Here is a 21,090-nt window from a genome sequence, read left to right as displayed (position 1 = left end):
GAATTTACAAGGTTTCCAGGTGCCCGCTTTTGTTTTGGCGTGATTCTGCGGCTTTTCAGTGTATTCTGAAATACATCCTACCTTTTTCTAATATACTTCCTGTTTGGCTTAAGGTGGCCAGAGTCTCATTTTGCTTCTAGTAACCAAAGGAACTGTAATATGTTAATGTAGAATATTTACTCAACTTTATGTAACTATTTAGAAATTTACCAATTCTCTTCCTCCAATTGTCTTCCAAGGCAATGTATATAAATTCATTGGTTTTGCCTTTTATTCAGCATTCAGTCTATATACATTTAGCATTTTGTACTAACTAGGTTTTCTTTCCTTCTTCTTGTGCACTAAGTAAATTTTCTTCTCATTCATTGCTTGTTAGAATAAAATTCCATTTCCTAGTCTTGAAACTGGATCTATATAAATTCATATCACTATTAGATTTCATGTCTTGCAATAGATTGTCTATTATGGTAGGATCTTCTTAATTTCCATTGTCATTTAAGGCGAATGAAAATAAATATGTTCCTTTAAAAAAATAGGCTGCTCATTTTTGCTTAAAGAGAAAAACATTGTTTATGTGGCATAGTTTTGAAAGTGGTGATCTGTTGTTTTCACTAAGAGTAATGTCTCTAGCTAATGGCAGTGTCTTTCCTCCTGTTGATGGGACTCTGATTTTGAAATTTGTATCAGAGTTATGGAAATGGAACATTCTATGGAGTCTATCCCTAAATTACATGTTTTTATTAAATGAAATTACTAAACATCTCCACATATAAATATTCCTGTAACTTTTATATACCAAAACTTGTGGAAGAGGAAGAGAGGAAAGCTACACAAGAGATATATGTCTTCTCTGCACGTGTAGTATACAATTATTCATATAAAGATTATTTGCATGACGATTAGAGAGGGACAACACTTGATTCACACATACAGTAATAGGAAACAGGACCACATTACTCCCTATGCTGTCAACAAGCAGTGGAATATGTATATGTAGAGAGAAGGGAGCCACGTTCATTGCCTGAGGATCACATTGTTAATATTTCTCTTTCTAGGAAAACTTCACTTGGATTTATTTGATAGATTCAGTTTGCTCCACCAACTTTTCCTTCTCAATTTTTTCCTTCAGTTTTCAGGTACTTGATGGAATTAGAGGGTAAGACTCTAAATACAACTTAAGGTGAAGATAAAATTCTGTGATCATTTGAATAGAGAAATTTGACCTTATTATTATTCTGCTTCTCTAATTGAAATGATCTATTGAAGAGATATTTACGCTGAATGAAAACTAATGGGTCTGGCCCTGACCAGGTGTGGTAAGCTGGTTGGGCGTCATCCTACAAAGTGAAAGCTCAAGTCCTGGGTTAAATTCCTGGTCAGAGCACATGCCTGGGTTGTGTATTCGGTACCTGTAGGTCAGCATAAGATGGATGTTTCTGTCTCACATTGATGTTTCTCTCCCTCTCTTTCTCCTTCCCTTCCCCTCTCTGCAAATAAATAAATAAAATCTTCAAAAACCTAATTGGTCCAAAGGTCTTTCTGCTTTTCACACATTCCTTAAATGATCAACATATTTTACTCTTGGTTAAGGAAATTATTGGTTCAACTTTATGGCTTAAAATATTATCTTTCACTATTTCTATCTGCTTAACTTTAAACAATTACATAGACTTTAGTGTCTCAGTTATCTGTAAATGATGCTGGTTATAGTACTTCTGACATAGGTTTTTTTTTAAGATAAAATTAGTTAAGATGAGCAAAGTACTTAGAGTGATGGGGATTTATAATAAGTACATAACAGTAACTGTTGATCATTATATTTAATGTTACTTTTAATCAAACATACCTTTTTCTGGTCCTATAATCACCATCTTAACCCAGGATTTCTCCATGCAACCCTTGGCCAGTTGCAGAAGTCCTTTATACTGATACCTGAATCTAGTATTTCATATAGAAAAGTATGTGGTATTGTGATGTTTGTATTCTCTTTGAAATTGAACAGACACAATCTGAATTTTGGTTCCTCAACTCTCTACCTAGTGGCACTTGAAAGTTATTATCTTCAGTAAATCCTTATTAACCAATCTTTAAAACGTAAAGGCTCTTATTGTTATTGAACAAAGTGGGATTCAGCTGCTTGCTGCCAAACACAGACATACCACAAAAGTTGATTAGGGAAGGAAAAAAGTCTTTATTAAAATGTTGACCAGTTTGGGGGCGTTGGTACTCCCCATCTCCAGGCCAATCTCTTCTGCAAAGCACAGCAAGAACCCAGGTACCCCCAGCGCCAGAGTCAGTGTCCCGAAACCCGTTCTATTCTTATCTGTCCCTCTGGAGCCCATAGCTGTTATGCAAATGGGTCTCTGGCTTTAGGCTCTCTCTCCTTGGAGTGTGCACTTGTGGGGCCAGCGTTGCCATTGCCCCTCCACACCTTCTTTCCTCTTCTGGGGCCCAGAGCAGCTGCCAGACTACTCCACTGGTTGTGCAGGTGTGTCTGTCTGCAGGGACACCCCGGCCGAAGCTGCTCATCCCCCTGGGTGCGGTGAGCACCCCAGATCGTGTGTCGGTGAGCTGATCTCAGGGCAAGAGAAGGGGCACAGTCCAGGACCCATGCAGCAGCATGGGGCCACAGCATCCCGTGGGCCTCCACGCAGTCGGGGAGCAGCACAGCACGCACGGGACTGGCCCGTGGTGCATGCGGGCTCCCAACTAGACCAGCAAGGGGCAGGAGAAGGGAAAAAGTGGAGGGCGATTCCTAGCACCCACCAGTGGGTCCCGTGAGCGCTCTCGCCCCCCTGACCTGGTGAATAAGGGGAAGAGAAGAGGAGTGAGAATCCACATGCCATCTGTTTAAAAGTCTGGTCCCAAAATACCATTATCAGTGGAAGTGTCCGAATTCCTAGACAAATAGGGCTAAGATTCATCACGCTCATGAACCTGCGCAGTGTCTCTCTGCCCCTCCTCTTGCTACCGCGTTAACCTCCACAGTTCGCGTGAGTTGTGAGCTTTTCAGCCCCCGTGTGCTCTGTGCAGCTTCCTCCTGCTGTGTCACGAGCTGCACTCTTGTTTATCTTTATCCAGGAGTACGAAAATCTGTCATGCGCCGGCTGCAGTTTCAATCCCACTGCAATTTGGCACTCCCTTCCCCCACTCCAGGGAAGGTAAGCTTTCTCACGTCACCTCCGCGATGCCTCCTGCTTCCTCAGCGTCTAGTCGGATCCCCCTTTAACATTATGAAAACGTAATATGAGGGGGGACCAAAATGGGTTACCTTTGAAGGGAGGGTCCCTTGTACTACAGGCTTACCTCCCTAGGTGAGTGTTCCAAGAACCTGTCTGTAGCAGTGTGCCAGCTAGCCTTGACGTGCTTCAGTGAAGTTTTTTGACGACTCTTTCAGCATGTTTGCTCATTTCATGATGGGTGATTCACGAGTGCACCTGCTACAACTGTGCTGAGTGTTCAGCAGTTTTTGATCAAAATGGCATGACACCCTCACCCGATCTCACCCCAAGCAGTTTTTTGGCAGGTTTGTTTGTTTTTTTTAATGTTTCCTGGGATAAAACAAAATCCTCTAAAGGAAACGTTTGCGGAGGAGGAGGTGAAACACACACACACCAAATGGCAGAAGCACCAAAAGGCATCCAAGTCAATGAGTTCAAAAACTGTTTTGAGCAGTGGAAAAAGGTCTTGCTACAGGTATTGCATCAAATGGAAAGCACAGGGAAGGTGACTGAAGTTTAACCATGTAAAAATAAGTACACAATTTTTGTAAATAATTTCTGGGTTTCTTGGGTCCCCCCTCATATACAGAAGGCACACCTAGCAAAAAGTAGAGGTATCTTTGGCACATCTCTAAGTGTGTTCCTTTCTCATTGTGCTAAAATTCAAATACTCAGACTGGCATTTAAGGACTACTACCAAAATTTTTCTGTTCTCCTCTCTCTTTACTTTCACTGCCCTCCTTACACATAAGTAACTCTTTGAGATGGTTCAACCAGCCAGTCCCTTGGCTTTTTACTCTTATTGGTTATCTCTTTTTTGTTGTGTCTTCCTGCATACTTTATTGCCTCCGTCGGAAGCCCAGAATGTTTTCCAGACTTAATTTTGCAGGTCTGTTGCTTTTGCATTCTTTCAGAACTCGTGAGCTAACATATATGAATCACTACCTGTCTGTCCTCTGTCAACTCAATGAAAATCTTTATTGTCCTCTTTCTGTGATCTGATATAAAGCATAAAAGTGAGTTTGGGGTTAAGAGAATAGATTTTAATCTCTGCAGCTAATAATTGAATATGTTTTATCAAGAGTTCCTTCCACATCCATAAAATGCAGAATATAATTCTCATTTGAAAATATCAATTATCTTAGGGTGATTTTGAGAAAATTGCATTAAATAATATAAATAAGATAACCAACACAGTGTGTGATCCAAGTAACTTATGGGTATTAATATTTGCTCTGAGTCTATTTTCTAATTTGGCAAGTGTGCACATTGAGATTACATAGTCATCTATGTCCCCTTTCTAGCTCAAAAACTCTAGGACACCATGGAATTCCCAACATTATATTTTAAGTATTATGCCTCTCATGTAATATAATATAGTATGGTATAATATGATACAATAGAGTGGGATGGAATGGAATAGAATAGAACAGAATAGGATAGGATAGGATAGGATAGGATAGGATAGGATAGGATAGGATAGGATAGGATAGGATAATAGAATAGAATAGAATGTAGGCTCTTTGTTTCTGTATATTGCCATATTTTTATATTCAATGTACTTCTGAATACTATCTTATGGCATTTCAAATGCCATACTAATAATGCAGTTTACTTCTCTTCTTGCTCTATCAATTTCTGGCATTTTTACCTACAAGAGAAGGAAAGAGAGAAAGATATTAATATTGTGGGAGTGACTGATATAGGCTCCTTGCAAAGTGCTTTGCAAACACAATCAACTCTTGTTTATGGAAGGGGTCACTGAGGGAGAGAAGTGCACAAGTATACTAGTGTTTGGTCTACTGCAGAGAGGGTTCGGTGCACCTAGAACACCAGTCAGTGAAATTTACCAGTGAATCAGACTAATGCAGATATACTGTTAACCCAGCTAACTGTGAGTCACTCAACAGAGCTGTCACTGCTTTAGATCTATGATTTCCAGATACACCTTTTGTTTAAATCCTCACCGAAGAATGTGTTTATCGACGAGAGAGAGAGAGAGAGAGAGAGAGAGAGAGAGAGAGAGAGAAGAGAATGATTGGTTTCCTCCTACACACACCCCAACCAGGGATAGAACCTGTAACCTTTTTGGTAAATGGGCTGATGCTCCCACTCCCACCAACTGACCCACCCGACCAGGGCCAGATACAGACTTTTTAATTTGTGAAGTCTCTAGGTAACAGAGCAGGCAACTACATTTAATAAAAGTGAGCTAATCAAAATCATGTCATTATCACCAATTATTAATTTTTCTAGGATCATAATTGCTTGTTTTTACAATTTAACAAAAGAATCAAGATCATATCAAACCTAACCATGTTACTAGGTGACTTCTTACCTCCTTATCCTTCATTCTAATACATGAATGACGACTTTGAAGTTAGTGAGGCAGGTAAATACATTTTATTTATAATGAACATTCTGCATTCTTGCATTCTTTCAAGCATTTTAAAGGTTTTGTGGGTAGTGTTATATAAAACATGTAGACTTTATAAATATGGAAAAATAAATATTAAATATTCACACATCTCTATTTTTGTTGTTAATACATTTTTCACTGTTTCTAAGTTTAAACTAAATATAAAAATTCTTAGGCATTTCAAATATAAGTGTTGCTTAGTATCAAGTGGCCTCAATTTACTAAATTATTCATTGCTCTACATAAATGTGTCAAATATATTCACATGGTGTAAATGAAGAAATCTAATGCTGATAACACAGAACTGTCTCTTTAATAATGAATAAAAAAATTTAAAGATGCTGAGTGAAGGCTAATGAATAGTCTTTAACACTTTCTCTTGGTTCCAGAGCTATACTCTTCTATATTTTGATATAAGACTTGTGAGAATTTGGTTGTAAGCTAGGTTTAAATAGACATTTATTGTGCTGATCCAGCTGTATTGGGAAATCCTGAGGCTTATTATGTCAGCTAAAGACACTTGGGGAACTTTGATACTTTGAAATCTCATATTTCCTGTCTGTCTCTATATGCAGTTGTCATTCCCGATATAATGAATACATCATTTGGCCCATTATTTGTGTTTTAGAAGTATCTTCTCTCTTCTCCCAAACACCATCCACCCTGGCACATTGGCAAAGGACAGTTTTTTTTCATATCTGTCCCAGAAGCCTGCTGCCTGCTTCTCTCTAGTACTTGCCTCCTAAACACTCTTTTTTGTTTTATTTTTCCTTTTCTGCTCTGCATGTGGTGGGCTCCTGACACGGATCCCGGCCCGCAGGATACTGGGTTGTGGATGCAATAGACAAATACACACGGACTACAGAAATCCTGTGGAGAAAAAGGGATGGCATGGCCACTCTCTAAGTGAGAGAGGGCGAGAGGGCCAGAGAGAGCCCAAGAGAGAGAGCTGACCGCACCCCCACCCCCCCTTCCCCGAGTCTGGACAGGCTTTTATTGCTTTTCTGGGCACATTACATTGAGGATGGTCCTCATTTACTATGCACAGGTTCACCACAGGTGATTACCTTTTAAGGACAACAAAGGACAGAATGCTGCTAATTACTTCAAAGAGAAGGATATTACAGCTTAAGGGGGAAACTGCTCACAATCCATAGTTGGGTGGTTTAGCATAGATTTTAGGAAGATAAAGATACTCAGTAAACATTTTCTGCCTCAGGGTGAGGGAGTTTTAGCAAGAGCAAGTCTCATAGTGGTCTAGGTACAATGCAGGCCTGATTCCTCACAGGAGAACCTATCCATGGACGTGGGTCCTGCCCGCCAACCTCGCTCCCCACTGGCTTTTCCAAGTGGGGGCTGAGCCACATTTCCCACGCTTGGAACAGTTCCCCACAGGCTCCTTTTACTTCTTTCTGTCCTTTCTTAGATAATGACCTCTTTTTCCAGACTCTGAAGCACAGGACTATTGTATGTAGTAGAGTTTAATGATGCTTTAGGGATGTTTTTCTTCAAGGGCATAACACCAGCAGCACATCACTCACATCAGCAATGCCGATGTGCTAAAGTGCTAATCCCTGAACTCATCACTGCTCCCGTGAACAGAATCCATGAGGATCATAGTTAATAATCTTTATTTTCAGCAAGTGTTTTCAATGGATTCCAATTACACCAAAGAGAACTCTTTTGGGTTAATCATTCCTGATAGGGGAAAGGACCAGCTATGTGAATAGCTATCAAATATAAAACAACACAAACTGGGCCTTCACCATCGTTACCTTATGTATTCTGGACATTCATGGCACAAGAACCTCTGAGAGTACACTTCCTCTTTAGGCCCCTCTGGTAGACAAGGAGATGTGCTGCCCAGATTCTGTCCAGCTGTGAGGAGCGTGATGGGAAGATGGCTTGCTGCTGCCCTTCCTTCAAGATCTACCTTAGCCAGAGGGCAACCTTGCTCTTCCAGCACCTGGTGACTGAGGGAGGCAAAACGGCCACTCAGCTCATTGAAACACAACTTTCACAGTGGTATCCAACCCAGAGTGCCCTGCCTGAGGCTTTGTTCTCAGCATTACTCCTTTGTTCACTAAGGTTGCTTCTTATCCTGCTCCTCATCTTGCCTTCACAAGTGCTGAGTCTGAATAAATATGTTGCACTCCAGTCATTGTCTTAGTATCTGTTTTCAAGAAACCCAATATTTAATAGCCTCAGTCCACAGCAATATCATACAGCCTTTCTTCCTGCTCGGAAAACAGCCTATCCCAGACCCTGAGGTCATTCTCAAACCATAAATATATACATTTCCAATATTTCTTTTACTGTAGAATAAAGGGAAATTTTTAATTTTATTTTTTAAGTTTATGTTGCAATTACAGGTGACACACATTACGCATCAGTTTCAGCTGTACAACATAGTGACTAGACATTTATACACCTTACAAAGTGATCACCCTGGTAAGCCTAGTACCCATTTGGATAATTTGGATTCTACTCAAGATTCAGCTCTGAGACTGATTTCCATATTCTAGGGCCTGATAGGTGGATTCTATTCTTCTAATCCCAATTTGGTCATCCAATCCCTGCCGTGATTTATGTGATATGCGAAGGAGATGAAGTTTTAGTTTTAATGAGCATATTAGAACATTTTGTTTCAAAGAAGTGAGACCAATTTTTTGCTTCACCAACTGTGTTACTTTGTTTTTTGCATAAGTAATGGACACGTCCTTCTAGACCTCTTAATAGTTCTGAAAACTAGATAACCAAATGTCAGAAATATTCTTACCTATCTGGAAAGTTCACTCTATGATAAAATTATCCTTGTTTTTCTATCCATTATGATGTCTCAAGAATCTATTCTTCTGCTAGTGGATGTTGTTCTCAAAATAGAGTTTCTAATTAATTAAGTCATCCCCTAAGGATCTGTTAATTTCACCAAAGTACATAAACATGTGATAGAAATTTGTTTTTCCTTGAGAGAATTGTTGGTTTTTAATCTCACCATTGAACCAATGGTACTCTCTGTCTTGAAGGATCACAGAGTTCATTTCATTTTTCTATGGTAAATTAACCACTAAGCTCCTTCGCAGGCATTCTGGACATTACCTTAGTAATGAAATGAACTGGTTTTCTATTGGAAAATACTGCAGAGCTGGAGCTGTTTTTATCTTTGTGACGCATTACATCAATATTAACACCTGCATTTTCATTATTCTTTCTCACTTTGGTGAGAAAGACCATCTAATGGTCCTTTCTATTTAAACTTCAAGAATGCTATCAGAAATATGTTCAAATAATTTACTCTAACAAGCATATTGGTATGAACCCTTAGGTAGGAAAATAAAGCCATTAAATAAATAAAAGACTGTTTTAAACAAAAATGCAAAAGAAATCCCTACAAGTTAATGACAATTCAGAACTCTTTCCAATAGGTTAAGTAGGTGTCCAAATGGGCAAGAATCCAGTCGGTGACTTGCAATGACAAGATGCAAGCAGAGTGGAACCCTCTGTGATGGCAAAACTGATCTTACCTTGCCCAGATATATATTTAACCCAGTTTTTAAACTGTAAACTTGATAGAGTGATGATGGTAATAACACGTTTTTATTACCTAAGTCTTAGTGGCTTAGGTGATTCTTTAATTAAATAGGTATAAAACTGTTCATGAGAATTATGTTGGTATTGTTTCTCTATACTATGTGGAAGAAAAAGACAAAGAAAACTGAAAAATGGAACAGAAGGTGAATTCATCCTGGGTGTAGCCACATGTGAGAGTCATAAGTGAAGAAATAAGTGTTCTGAATTTCAGTCTTATCAAGCTGTTTTTCAGAGCTGTGTTATTTCTTTTGGATTTTGAATCTCACCCACCCCTCAAACACCACAACCCTAGCTTTTTGTCTAGAAACCCTTGACAAATTTTTCAGCATCACTTGATAACAGAAAGGGATGAGGAAAAAATGAGTCAGGCATCTCGTTGAAGTATATTTAGCTAGTGAAGCTTGTGGGATCTATCTCGTATTGTTTACCAGCTGCTCCCACACTCTCTGCTGAACCTGGACCAATTTTACAGCTAGAGTGGAATTGACGATTCACATCGCATACTCACCAGATGCTGTTGAAGAATGTGGAGGAGACGGCAACATAATCATAATGAAAACAGAATTTCAAGATCATCTTGTCCTTTTAGCATCAGGGACTCAGCTAAACAAGATGACTGATTTATCTGTGCACCTCATGCCACTATTAAATAAGCCAAGATAAGAACACAAGCTTCTATTACACAACAGGCTTATTGGTCTGTGTCACAGGACCTGTAATTTAGCAGTCACATTGTCTAGCTCAAACAGGTGGCATAGTCTGGCAGATGGTACTGAGGAATTTTGCCAGGTTTACAGTTTCTTGCAAATTGCTTGCCTCATGTTTTTATATTTCTAAAATCGTGTGTGTATGTGTGCACATACTCAATTGTATTTATGTAACATTAATATAAGGTGTGTTCTATTATATTTTGAAGTTAAGTTGTTAAGTACATATAGATTCTGAATTGTACTAACTCCTTGCTAACTTTTTCTATTAGCATTCATGCGATATTTACTCAACAAACATTTCTGAGCACCTGTGTTCCAGGTACTATTCTAGATGCTTAGAATATATTGATCAATACAAGAGAAGTAGTTCTACCATTTCATAGTTTGCATACTAATAATAACCCACTTTATAAAAATATTTTACTTAAAATCCATGTTACCTGATTTTAATATTACTATATAACCTTTCTTTAGGTCGGTATGACTTTATATATCTTTTGTAACTGAATAAAACGGAGGTTCAGCTGCCTGCCGCAGTGAGAGCCAAACTCGATGCAGCTGCTGGTGCAAAAGGAAAGAGGTTTTATTCAGGCACCTGATGATCTGGGAGAATTGTGGAGTCCCCTCTCAAAAGCCATCTCATCTTCCTGCTCAAGCCTGCAGTTCTTATAAGGATAGGGAAGGGGGAGCTTTTCATTTTTCTTCCTATCCAATAATCTTGCTAGTTTGGGGCACACTTGGGTCCCTATCCATACATCTTTCTGGCTTGTGGCATATGCTCAGGCCCTATGGATTCAAATTTCTAGTTTTGGGCACACTCAGGGTAAGAACCTCCCTCTGCTGCCGTCTTGGCCAATGGAAGAGACTCCTTGGCACTACCACCGCCTGCCTATGGTAACATTCTTTGTATATGTTTAATTTCAGTCTTACTAACAGAAACTTAATGTTTACACATGTCTCTTGTAAGCATATTATAGCTTTAGAAAATTCAATTGGAAAATCCCTAACTTTAAACAGTGACGTTGCATCCACCTACTTTACTTTTAGACTAACAGTGTATTTGGATATATTCCCTTATTTTGTGTGTTTTTCTATATTGTGCTTTCTTTGATTCTTTTAAATTATTTTCCTATTCTTTATTAGTCAAATTTTCATTATACTCCTTTGCTTAGATTGGTAAGACTGAAAGCAGCACTCTCACCTTATTTCTTTTCTTTTAACAATCGCATATGTCTACATCCATGATGAATTCAGCTTTTGTCCCATTTTTCAGTCCTCCGTGCCTTTTTCTTCAACATAGTACAGAAAAACAATAACAGAATAATTATCACTCAGTAACAGTTTTGTATCTGTTTGTTTAATGAAAGTAATGAAAGTTTGTTTTATTTTTTTAATTTTTATTGTTATTCAATTACAATTGTCCGCATTTTCTCCCTGTCCCTCCACCCTGCCTAGCCAAACACACCTCCCTCCCCCACCTCCACCCTCCCCCTTTATTTTGTCCATGTGTCCTTTATAGTAGCTCACTTGTCTTAACAAATACTTACTTTAATCATGTTTAATGTTAATAAATGCAAAGACTTTAGAATTTAAAAAATAATAATCTCCCCTGCCAACTTTCATGTCTATATTTTGAATTTAAGCCCTCAAACTTAGTTATTGTCATTAATGCTATTTATAGTTAATACATTCATTAATTTATTTAATATTTATTTTACAGTACACTATACTTTCTTAGTTAAATGTTATTTTCTTAAAATACTTCTAGTAGTACTTCTTTCAGCAAAATCTGTGCATAGTAAATTCTCTCTTCCTTTACTGACAACGTCTACTTTGACCTCACTCTTAATTGAAAGCCCAACTGGATGTACAATTCTAGAGTGACAATTATTTTATTTCAACCCATTAAATGAATATTTTCACTGTCTTCTTTTCTCTACTCTGACTGTTGTCAGTATAGTAGTCATGAGTTTTTAGAAATTTTAGGGTTTTTTTTTTTTTTTACATTTAGTAAAATTTGTTAAATGAAACTTTGAAGTATGGGTTCATTTTTTAATCATTTTGATTCTCATTGCACTGCTTCAGGATTCATGTGTTTCTTCAATTATGAATACTTTTTATTAATTTACACTTTGAATATTGCCTTTTCTTCCCCTATTCTCTCTATTCTTTTCTTAGAGAATTACTATTATATACATATATTACAAATTCTTAGCATACCCTTCACGCATTCACTTCTGTTATTTTAAATCTTTGAGACTAATTTGGGGATCATTCTCATAGTCCAATTTTTAGTTTATTTAATTTCTCCTCAGCTCTGTCTAATTTGCCTCCTTTTGAATTTTGCTGTCTAATCTAAACATTTTTTGGTTTACTTTATCTAGCATTCCTCTATGTCTGTAGAAGAAAATTGTTTTGATTAACCTAGTCTGCGATACTACTACAAATGCCTGACCATTTTTCTAATAAGTTAAATTAGTTTTTGGAAGGCTTCAAAAATAAAATGATTTGATAGTCTACCTAAATATTAGAATCAATATGCAGAAAGTACTAATAAAAAGGAAAAAATAGATTTGTGTATTTTGAAAGAGTCTGTGTTAGTTTCCTAGGGCTGACTCAACAAAGTGCCACAAACCTGGTGGTTTTAACAGTAGACATATATTTTCTTACAGTTCTACAGGTTAGAAGTTCAAAATCAAGATGTCAGCAGAGTTGATTTCCTCTGAGAGCTGTTCTGTGTCTCTCTCTAAGATGCTGGTGGTTTGCTAGCAGCTGCTGATATTTTTTGGCTTCCTCTCCATCACCCTGATTTCTACATTCAATTTCACATGGCCTTGTCCCTGTGTGAATTTCTGTTCCAAATTTTCCCTTTTTATCAGGATGTCATTTATGTTGGATTATGGGCCCATCCTACTCCACTTATGACCTCATATTAACTAATTACATCTGTGATGACCCTGTTTCAAAATAAACTTCTTAGGTACTTCAGGTAAGAACTTCAACATCTATATTTGAAGGGCAAGTCAACCCATCATGGAGACACTATTGGAAGTAGGGAGCCTGAATTTAGAATCTGAGAGATCTCAGTATGAAATCTGGCTGTGCTAGTTACTTGCTTTAATGAATTCCTCTTTTTTTTTTAGCATCTGTCAAAGGGGAAAAATAATGATTATGTTATAAGAATTAACCTAATGTTTATTAAGCACAATATTGTCTTCCATGAATTGTTTCCTCAATGAATGCTAGATATCATTGTCCTTTTTAATTGAGAAGTGTGTGCCATGATGACCTCGTATCTCCTGAAGTTCATCCTACTCACATCAGACATCCTGGAAATGTATGTGGTTACACATGAAAGGAATAAAGAACATTTTAGCAATGACTGGCGGACAGAATAATGTGATACATATAAAGAAAGTTCAGAGAACTCACTTGAAGTAGCTCCTGTTACTGAATGGTTGTCATGTCCAACACTACATGAAACACCGATACTACCCTAAGACAAAGAGGATGGTTACTTTCATTTGTAGGTGAGGAAACTGAGAATCAGATAAATGAAGTGACTTGTCCAAAGTTACACTGCCTATGAAAGGTAGGCAATGAATTTAAACATCAGTCAGTTTGACGCCAGAACCCATGATGTTATAATGGTTACAAAATGAAGGGACTAATTCTAAAACACATATAAAAATCATCTCTGTTACCTATGAAGGTCTTTCTATTATTTCTCATGTTTCTATAGAAACCTAATATTTCTAAATCACAAAGGTTAGCAGACCTATATCAGTCAGCATTTTGCTCTAAAGTTTATATATTACCAACTGCTTTGTTTTATAACTCAGCCTTGTTATTTCATACATAGCTTATTCAAATTTTGTCAATTTGATTGCTTGTTGGTGGCATCTGGATTAGATTTTGACTTCAAGTTTACTCTTCTAGTTCAGTTTTTCACTGAACTAGAACACACTGAATATATTCAGTAGTTATGGCAATCTCAGAGAGCTCTCTGCAGTGACCCACACAACCACCCTCTGTCCATTTCTGGTGCTTGTACATGATCTGCTTATTCAAGTTTCTCTCCAATGACTGGCTTTGGGCAAGGGGAGGTACTCACTCCTGCATTATTGCTCAGCTGTACTAGATTCACAGTAGCAGCTATATTTTTTGCAGCAATCTTACTCTTGCTTTTAACTTAACTGGGAAATATTGAAAGTTGTTTGGATAAAGTTGTGACTACACTTGAAATGTTTCCACGAGAAAACAACAGTGTTTGTTTTGGGAAAAAAAATTTTTTAGGTTAGTGCTCAAGAATCCCTAACCAGTAAGTATCTGTGGATATTTGATCAATTTGAAGGAATGCAGGTGTAAAAAGTATTCTAGTAAAACCTAGAAATTGTGTAAAATTGGATATATCATCTCTAAAGTCTCCACACCATATTTAGGCACAGTTAATAATCTGTTATTAGCAGTGTATATTTTCGGGCTCTGGTATTTATTCTTTCAGAACAAAGTCCACCCTCCTACCTACATTTTTGTCCCTAGTCCAGAACACCCCAAGCCTCTGAGTCCTGAGAGACCAAACTAAAAAATATATATATTACTTTAGTATTTAAAACAAATATAATAAAATAAATACAACTCCATCAAATTCCTCAGCCAAGGAAGACCTCCTTTATGCAGAAGTCACATCTTCTATCTGTAAGTCCATTAAAAACCCAGGGCTGTACTTTAGATCCTCCTCTAAAACTTAAACAGAGTATCATATCAATGACCTTTCCTCTTTTGGATTTTGGTTTCTCCCTTCATCTTTATACTCACAGATGTCCTTTTTCTTCAATTCAGTGCTGTTCTGTAGTGTAGCTTTGTATACGTCTGTGTGCATGAGAACTTGGTATTATTCAGCATTTCTCTGAGTTTGTAATGGATAGGAAGTCTGTTTGCAAAATCTTTGCCCACCTTGCTGCTGCAGTTCCTGGACGTTTTATATGTATGTACAATTTCATAAGTAGATACAGATTGTTTTTAAGGAAATCATAACAGTATACATCAGGCTTCCTTTCCCCAGCATCCCCAAAAAGGCTTCTAGAACTTAAACCATACCTGCCAAAATTGCATACCATTTTGTCCTAAACAGTTTGTAGCTTTTATGAGGATATCAATATAATTTGTGACCTCCATAAAAATTTGAAAATATCGAATATAATTTTGAATATGTGTTATCCTCCTTCAAATTAGATTACGTCCATCATCTACTTAACATCTGCATGGACATTCTTTTTAAAGAGACCTAATATTTCATTGTATGAATATGATAAAATTCACATTAAAATTTCTGACTTGTTGAATTTCAGATGTTTCCTGTGTTTGCAATAGTAAAAAATGCAATGAACACTTTAAAAAATAAATATATAAGCCCATATCTAACCATTTTCTTATCATTATTTAGAGTGAAATTTTTGACTCAAATAATAAAGCCATTGTTAAAGTTTTAGATACATAATGTTATTTTGTTATATATATCCTCTTAAAAAGGGCTTGTACACTCATTTCAGTTTTACTTAATCCAAGTAAAATAATGGAGCAATTTTTTATGAATACAAAAATAATGTGCCATGAATAATAGTTAAAGTTTGAAATTCTACTGAACAGCTGAGATTAAAGTGTACACACATACTTTTCTGTGACAGTACAATGTTAATTCCTATTTCTTTGCTCTATGTTTCTACATTTAATTCAGTAGGAAATTTAATGGCTTTTAATGGCTTTTTAGCATGTCAGGTCCTTTAAAAGAAGCAAATATCATAAGTAAGCACTATTGTATACAAATAAAGCAGGAAATTAAACCAGTTGTACTAGAAAAGACATAAAATAAAAACGACAAGTTTACAGAGTGTTATTGATAAACAGGAATATTAAGGAAAAGTTGCTGCAGTACATGGCATTGGGTCATTGTCAAGTAGAAAAAAGAAAAATCCCAGAGATCCAGAGAATACTCCCAGGCATTACCCTGACAAATTTTTAATAAAATCAGTGAACTGCCTCCAGAATCAAGATAAGGAACTATAGCAGATTGAATGACTGGACCCTCTCCTTCTGGCCCTCTTCCTTCTCTGCATCCACACTCGTGCTGTGTTCTATCATGCAAAGAAAGACTATCTCATTCCTTGATTTGGTATTTAGCCTTTTTTTTTCTTTTTCTTTTTCTGTCAATGGTATATAGATTGAAACCATAGCTGGTCAATCTCAAGTCTAGCTTTTGAAAAACCTTGCAGGTTTCCACCTTTCCTCTTGGGCTTCTGCCAGCCATCAGGTAAAGCAAACCTGCCATAGCTAGCCTACTAAAGAATGGTGACAGACACCTGTTGGAGGGACACCCAGCTAACAGGCAACCTGAAGCAGACCTGCCTTAAATATTGCAGCCTCAAGCATTGGTGACCCAGCTGATCCACAAACTTGTGAGCAATACATAAACATGTATTTGTTGTTTGATACTAGTAATTTGTAGTTGTTCCTTAGGTAGTATTATTGTAGCAATATCTAATTAATAAATAGAAACTTGGGTTTTCTTTATTGAGCTAATGTTGCAAGTGCCTACTTCCGACGGTTTCACCTATGTCAGAGGAGATTAGAGAGACAGCCCAGGAAACAAATCATTAAGCAAAGGAAGCCATAGAGCCAGCACAGTGTGACGGAAAGCAAACTAGTACAGCTGGAGTGTCCTGAACTGGATAACGACCTTCAGTTGTGTTAGCCTCAACTATTCAACGTTGATTTGGCAAGCAGCAATAAAAATCCAATGCTGACTTCTCTTGAAAAATCACAAGTGATAGCAAAACTAGGGATGTTATCCCTCAATGCAGCAATTAGCTGGAGTTGAGTAGAAGCCATCTTCAATACAGGACCTGAGTTTCTTGTTTACCCCAGTGCTCACCAGGCACATCACCGCCATTTAGGGTTTTTTTAGAGTAATGTATATAATAATGCCTACTTTTTGTGTTTTTGTGTAAATGAAAATAAGATACCTATCTAAGATTCCTGGAGCACAGTAGGTGCTCATTAATGATAGCTTTATTTTTAAATATTCCATAAATATCACTTAAAAGCAGTAATTTATATGTTTTTCTGCGACATAAAGCTATGATTAATTAAAATACATCCTCTAATCCCTCTCTGAATCTCTTTATTTAGGTGTCATCATCCAAGGGTCAAAAGGAACAGAATGAGGTTTTGTGAAAACAAGGCAAAATTTAATTGTGTACCCACCTAAGTTGTCTTCTTAACCAAGAAGGAAATAAGTTAGTAATTATATTTCAACTTATATCAATTGGTTCAAAGTTCTTTACTAAGTTGAAAGAGCCTAAATACTATAATGTATTAGATTTGTTTAGCAGTTTAATGCTCCAGAGGTACTTCATGTTTATGCTGTTTGTTATGTAATTTTAGTTGAACATGACATTCCAACATAGATATTTAAATTTGAAAGAAAAAAATACAAGTCCCAAATAGAAAATAAATCACCACTACATTTAAGCTAATTTATTTTCATCAATTTATCAAATAGTTATTACTAATTCAGGTACTGTTCTAGGTACTAGAAATATTGATGTAAATATTAGCTAACATTTACTATACTTGCATTATTTTACAGCCATTTTTTATAATGAATCACTCTTATTACCAACATAGTCTTCTTCAAAAGCAGAATCTAGTGACAAAAAGGATATCTACAGTCTGCAATCACTTTCAAACCTTACCACTGAGAGATAATATAGGTAAACACCTGGTGTAACTCATCAATGCAAGTTTGAGAATTTTGATTCAGTTAGGATTTTAATGGTTTTCAATTTACTTCCTGAAGCCTCCCTTGTAAGACCAAGAATATCATGAATAGGGCCCAAGGTATAGCCTTCTCTTGACTGACAAAGGGCAAGCCAGATATCAGTCTATTAGAGGCACTGAGCATCATTAGAAATGTATAATAGAAGAGAAATTTATCTCTAAAAAACACTCAGGGAAAGAGAATATAAAAGGTCTGTCCAGAAAAAAGTCCAGACATCGCTAATATAATGAGAATGGTATGGGCGACATTGATGTAACCTGGAAGCCAAGGAGACTGAGCGGACTGGAATGCACATGTGCGAACAATGCTGACTTCACTGTACTAATCAGTGGGTGCAGTAGATGCCACTGAGTGAGCATGTGTACTGTGTGGCCGTCACATTCAAAATGACTGAGCAAGTAGAACAACGAATCTGCATCAAATTTTGCATTAAGCTTGAACGTTCTTCAGTGGAAATGATTCGATTCCGATAGTACAGAAGTCCACAGCTATGGGCCACTGGTGGCCAGCAGTTTTACCACAACAACATGCCCGCTTATGCATCACATCTCATGCAGAGGTTTTTGGCAAAACTTCAAATCATCCAAATGACACAGCTTCCCTACAGCCCAGATTTGGCGCCCTGTGACTTCTGGCTTTTCTGGAAACTAACATCACCTTTGAAAGGGAACAGATATCAGACCATCGATGAGATTCAGGAACATATGACAGGGCAGCTGATGGTGATTGAGAGAACTCTCTAAGGTCCCGAGGTGCCTACTTTGAAGGAAACTGAGTTCTCATTGTCCTATGTACAATGTTTCTCATATCTTGTAACTTCTTCAATAAATGTCTCTATTTTTCATATGACATGGCTGGATACCTTCTGGACAGACCTCCTTTGGTTGGAAGGAGTTCTCTGATGTCCAATCACCCATCCTCGACAATCAGAAGCACACTACATAGCTTTCCAATGGGCTAATATGGTTAATTCTTTCTTCTCTAGCTGAATTCAGTGTTGGACTTTTTGGAGGTCTAGAGGAGGGATAGAACATTGTCATTGGAGGTCTTCCTGCTTTTTCTTGCTCCTTAGAGACCTTCATCTCTCAGCCAAATGTTGAATAAATATGCAATGAATATTTAAGAAATGTCACTTTGAAGAAGTATTCTCAATACCAGTGCAAGTTTAAAGTTTTTGTTTTGTTTTGTTTATTCATGCAATAAATTAAAACAGCCAAGGCCCCAAAAATTTTTCCCTAATATATTTAGGAAAAAATTTGAGGTGAAACCCTGTTTAGGAAACATCAACAAAATAAAGATGGTTTTGAGGCTTTCAACTCATAGGACCTCCTTCCACTGAGTATGAGAGAAGATGAAGCAGATCTTATTTTGGTTTGCTGAAATCGCACCTTTCACCTCTCTTTCTCCTTTTCCTGACTTCTCTTCCCTCTCCACTCAGCCTGCTTTCATTCCTTCAGACCTTATTTCTGACATAATTGGTAGTATTAAATCTGCTGATATGAGTAGCAAGTTTAATAGGCAGAGAGAGAAGAGAAAGTAAGAAAAATCTATTCCACATACTTTTCCTCAGCCCAAGCTCTCTGAACATTTCTGTTAAAAGCCTCTGGCTTTTGCTTTTATAAGAAATTTGAAAGAGAGTCCCTGCTCTCAGTTTAGTATCTTGCCATTTAAACTTGCCTCATTTTTGTAAATTTGAGTGACTGAATGACTTATTAGAATATTACCAGTTTGTAAAATAAGGTAAAAAGCTCTCATAACATTGTAAAAACCACTTTTATGCTTTAGATACCAATAACTACCATTTTAATATGCTATTTTATTTGTTCAGCTGTTCACCCATAGTATTTTCCAAATACAATAAATAATTCAGTGCTTCTTAAAATTTTGTACTGGAAATGGTCCTGGATTTTCACACATACAAAAAACTAGTTTTCTTTCATTTTTCAGGACTTAAACCAAATTTCCTTTATAATAGCCTGAAAATTTCAAGAGCTATCCCTTAGTGATTGTCAAAGTCAGAGTTGTTCACTTAGAAATTGTATTTGTTTTTATTTTATAGATTTTATTTATTTATTTTTAGAGAAAGGGAGGAAGAAAGAGAGGGACTGAAACATCAATCAATGTGTGTTTGCCTCTCACATGCTCCCAACTGGGGACCTGGTCTGCAACCAAGGCATGTGCCCCAACTGGGAATCAAACTGGTGACCCTTTGGTCTGCAGGCCAGCACTTAGTCCACTGAGCCTTACCAACCAGGGCCATTTAGAAATTTTAATGTAAATAAAGTGAACAGCCTTTGCAAACTCAGTATATATCCTAATGATTATTTACAGATAATAATTTTTGCATAAATATTTATGATCTTATCTTTTATTTTTATATACTGACTGAGTCAAGGAAAATTATAGTTACCCAAATAAAATAACAGTTTCAAAATGCTAGTTTTCAATATGAAAATTTATCTGGGAAAATGCTGCAACATTTCTTCTGTCCAGGTATCAATAAGAAAATAAACTCAGGTGAGACAAATTATTAGACATAATTAGAAAAAGAGAATACTTGTGTGAGGAAAAGGAAACAAGTAGATAAAGCATAACAGAGTGTTACAGTCTTGATGCTTGAGGTCAGGGGAAGGACAGTGGAGGAAAGATGGGACATACTTACCTAAAGTACTTTTATTTTTTATTTGAAATTTAACTTGGAATTCTGTATTTTTATTTTCTAAATCTGGCAACCTTAATCACTGTGCATCTCTGAGAACGTGGCAAGACTTAACATGGGAATTATGAAGAATAATATGAGAAATTAGGAAAAAAGTGTAGAAAAGGGTGCTTTTCAATATCCTACTAATATACAATAAAGTAGAAGATGATAGATTGATAGATAAAGAGATCAACAGATGGAAAAGATATTGACAGACCTAGGTAGGCCTAGCAGGAATGGAAAATCACCAGGCAGGAAAACTGTCCTGTGGGAAACTGTAGCCTGGGAAAATGCCTGCTGACCCTGCCCAGAACAAACAGATGCCCAGCTAAGATTGGGGTCTGGGGTTGGCCTATCCAGCATAACAGGATGCAGCTTTAACTTGAGAGTGACAAGATGTATCAAGAACAATGGTCAGCAGAAATGGCACCCAGCAACCAGCTCTAGCCAATCAGACTCTGACACTGCAACCAGTTACTGTTCGAGGGGTTTTGTGCTTAAAAACGCTGCCCTAAGAACAACCAAGAGAGTTTTAACCTCCCTTGGTTGGCTCCACTTTTCTTCTTATTCTCCGCTAATAAACCCTGCTCCTTAGCTCGCTGTGTCTG

General features: G+C 37.1%; 1 protein-coding gene across 5 annotated transcripts in view; it reads left to right on the top strand.

Moving 5' to 3' along the window:
• LINGO2 (leucine rich repeat and Ig domain containing 2) overlaps positions 1-21,090 on the top strand; it is a 1,230,686-nt gene that overhangs the window by 669,880 nt on the left and 539,716 nt on the right. The gene's annotated exons all lie outside the window — the stretch shown is intronic.

Source organism: Desmodus rotundus, chromosome 1 (assembly GCF_022682495.2).
Source record: "Desmodus rotundus isolate HL8 chromosome 1, HLdesRot8A.1, whole genome shotgun sequence".
NCBI lineage: Eukaryota > Metazoa > Chordata > Mammalia > Chiroptera > Phyllostomidae > Desmodus > Desmodus rotundus.
This window is presented reverse-complemented; position numbering and strand designations above follow the sequence as displayed.